Here is a 4,285-nt window from a genome sequence, read left to right as displayed (position 1 = left end):
TGTGTGAGACAGCAGCTGACTGGGAGTTATGACATCGCCACACTAAGAGAGAGGAAGGAGAGGCAGTCTGGTTAATATTTGTCATGGCAGCTGGTGCATGGGAAACAATTCAATCCCGCTCACTAACCTTTATTTAAACAGAGCGGAGAACTAGAACGCTGCTGCTGCTGCTGCTTTGGCTGATTTTTTTTTTGATGGCATTAAATCCAGATTGTGTTTCTTTTTTTGAACCCTCCTCATCCTCCTCCACATGGGCTTTTCATTCCAGCACCAAAATGCAAAAGGGACGCGTTTAATATCAGAATCTAGCAGGCCAGAAGGAGGAAGGATATATGGAAACAGAGTGTGTGTGTGCGTGTGTGTGTGTGTGTGTGTGTGTGTGTGTGTGTGTGTGTGTGTGTGTGTGTGTGTGTGTGATAAGCAGGAGCTCTGTCTTTTACAAACACACCTACCCACTCACATGCAGACGCAGACACACACACACACACACACACACACACACACACACACACGCACACGCACAAACACACAGCAATGAAAAATAAATCAGTCTAATATTCTTGTGTGTTCCTTCAAAGATTATATTGAGTAAAGGCTCTCTGAGTATTTATTCAAATGTTTTCATAATTAGAACAGCAAACAAATGATCATTTTGAATATTATTTTCTTGATTAAAATGTAAGAAATGTACGAAATGCTGATTATAACTTCCCATAGGAGTATACCTGACATATTTGCATTGCTTGTCTTTACCAAACACTCAGCACCCACATCCCTTCATATGTATATCAGCTTGGACTAATGAAAGCCTCAAAATCATCCCTTGAGAAGCTTGTACCAAATCATTTCTGGCTTGTTGTCGACTCATTGATGAATCAAGTGTTAGCTCTATACCTCCTTAGCATGATATTCTCTGCATTTAAGGTTCATGGTATCCTTACTGCACATAATATGGATTACTTAACAATAATATATTACAACATGTATCAGACAAATATGCATTGCACTTATAGTGCATGCATATTCATTTTAGTCCATTTTAATGCACCTAATGTACATTAAACATGCATTAATATGATTGTTCTGCAGTTGCTTATTGGAGGTATTTCCTTACTGTCCCTTTAAGAAGTTTCTCCCCTATAGGATGCCTCTCTCTTTCTCACACGTATGTACCCACATAAACACACACACACACACACACACACACACACACACACACACACACACACACACACACACACACACACACCTTTCATCTCGCAGCAGTCCTTGGCCCTCTGGTCGGCCTTGATTGGCAGCTGGAGCAGGGTCTTCAGGTTGGTCATGGAAGTCAGGTGTCCTCCCTGGGTGCCACTTCCGGCCGAGTTGCTGGCCCCAAACTGGGGGCTGGTGGCCCCGGCAGGGAGATCCGGCGGTAAGAGCTGAGTGAGAGGCCTTGACATAACTTCAAGGGGGGAGGAGGAGGAGGTGAGGGAGGGGAGGAGGAGGAGGAGGTAGAGAAGAGCAACCTGCAGACTCTAAATTCAAGATCAAAATAATCCAATTAGTGACGCTAATTGACAGGCGCGTCGTCACAGAGGTGCGCGGGCAGGTGACGCGTTTAAGATCTCCACCTGGAATCCCGATTATCCGCCAGTCCCATGAAGAAAAAAGGTGTACAAAATTAAAAGAGGGGGGACTTATCTCCAAAATGGCACCATGTTCGCCGAGTCTAATTCATCCTCTCGGTTCTGGCTGAGCCTTCACCTCTTTGAAACAACTCTGCAATAATGAACGCGCACACAGGAAGACAGATGGGACCCTGGAGCTCGCGGCGAGTAAAGTCCTCTTTGAGTTAGTGTTAAAGGAAACTCTCGCTCGGGTCCGGTCCGTTGGTCGGTAGCTTGATTTTGAATCCGGAGGGGGAAAAGCAAAATTAAAATAAAAGCAGATTCAAACGCGGATGGCCGTACAGTTCCATGTAGTGAGAAAGGATTAGAAACAGTCGAGGCGAAGAGTCTCCAAGATAGAAAAAAATAACTTGTGATTAAATATGAGCGACAAAATATAAGATGAAGGAAATAAAGAGATCCCCCCCGAAAAAAATAAATAATATCCAGTAGTATGAGAGGCAGATAGATGAGACTGATGGCTCTTATTTTCCTCCCTCTCTCCCGCTCTCCCTCCCTTTCTCTCGCTCTCTCTCTCTTTCTCACACACACATACACACACACAAACACACACACCTCTCTCTATTTTCGTCCTTCTTTCTGACTCCCTCTCTCAGTCAGCTGGAACCAACACGGGCCGCTCGTGTGATGTCACCGCTCACGGGGGAAAAGCGATTGGGGGCGTGGGTCATTTGCATAAATAGGCCACGCCTCCCCTGTCAGTAAAACATTCTGCGTTCAGGATACATGGGAAAACTGGTAAATTTGAGTTGTTTTACATGTAAACATATACGGTTCCAACTGTAATTTTACTTGATGGCAAATTTAAATCTAACTGTTGAATAACTTTAAATGATATTCAACTTGGTTTAATTATCCTCCAACAGTTTTTAATAATAGAGCAGTTGGTCAAACTAAAAAATGACAACTGAAAATGTCCTATTGGATTGTAGGAATATATAACAGCAATTTGTTTCAAGGTTCAAGGTTCTTTATTTGTCATACGAACATAGCTACAGAGTAGTTATGTCGATGAAAATCTTAGGTCACAGGCTTCTCCAACAGTGCAACACAATAATACAGAAAAACAAAAACATATAGTGCAAGTAAATATTAAAAAGTAAATACAAAAAGAAAAATAGTTTAAAAAAAGTGAAGCCAGTTTGTACTGGCTTCTGACATTTTATACACAAAATGATCAGTTTGCTTTATTCAAAAATGACGACATTTAATACTACCTTTAAAATATCATAAAGATCAAAGAGACGTCATGAAAACTATTAGGATAGTTCTGTTTCATTATTGTTTTTGTGTTGCATGTTTAAACTTCTAACTATATAAAGCAGCAGCTGAATTGACCAGTAACAATATTAATAATATTGTTATTTTATTGTAAGGCCTCCTATACACTGCATGCATGTCCAATTTAAATAGCTTCTTCATTTGTACGACAAATGGAAAAGCTATTGAACAACACCAAAATAATAATAGCAGCCTATAAACTAAATAAAAGGCATACATCACACATCAAGCACTGCTATACAGGCTTTAACAGTATTAGAGTGTTCTAAGACTAAAGAGAATAGTTCAGTTCAACAAATGATAACTTTTTGTTTACCTAATTATTTTTTCACTTTGGATGTTTGGGAATTTCCTTTAATAGTGGTAATCATCGAGTTCTAGTTTGCCTACAGGTGTACATGAACGCAACATATATATGCATAAAGAAAGCACACCTCCCCGCCAATTCAGCCAATGGCTGACAGCAGCTGGGACTGTTGCACAGTAAGACACACCCACCTGAGCTGAGCTCCTCTGTGGATGGACCATGAACACACCCGCCCCTCTCTTCTTCTCTCACGCTGTCATTTAAACAGGGAGGCCAAAAAACAAGATGACCACTGGCTGAGAGTAACACTGAAGAGCCGCACAGCACAGGGCTGAGACTTCAGGGTGTTGTTTGCTCTTTGTACCTTCACCCTCTGTGTTATCTTAGAAATGTTGGAAAATCTGATTATTTTTACCCACAACGTGACAGGGTTTGCAGGGTCAGAATAAGCAGCTCAAACAAAGCAATCACGCACACACACCAAGTGTCCAGATGTGGGCGGAAAGAGTCTCACACCTATAACAAACACTTCTCTGCTACATGTACAGGTAGAGATAACACTAATGGCGTAATTTGTCAGGAATATAAACTGAACATTGTATTTATAAATGTTAATTAATATATATTGGGAATGGTTTCACTCATAAAACAACTATATACTATGGAGTATTGAAATAGTCACATGTATGAGAGGTTAAAGTGTATTTAATCCCGCACAAATGGTCGGCAGAGCCACACGGTTCGTCTGTTTTTCTCCCTGTTAAATGTCCCTATCTGCCTCTCGCGCTCAAAGAAGCACATGGCCTCGGCACGCGCCGACTGTTGCCTACCAGTACCGGCGACCCTGCCGCGCGCTATTGGCTGAATGTAGGTCACTCGCGGCCTCTGCCTCGCTCCTATTGGTCAGAATTAGGTCACAGTCTCCGCCCACAGGTTTCCCCATGCTACTGCCGCGTGACAAGGCGTCCTGGAGGGGGGGGGGGAGCGAGGGGGAACCCAGGGGGGGGGCTGACTGTGTGGATTTACG

This window comes from Notothenia coriiceps, unplaced genomic scaffold, assembly GCF_000735185.1.
Source record: "Notothenia coriiceps isolate Sejong01 unplaced genomic scaffold, NC01 NC01_scaffold00024668, whole genome shotgun sequence".
Classification (NCBI taxonomy): Eukaryota; Metazoa; Chordata; class Actinopteri; order Perciformes; family Nototheniidae; genus Notothenia; species Notothenia coriiceps.
Note: the sequence above shows the minus strand (reverse complement) of the source record.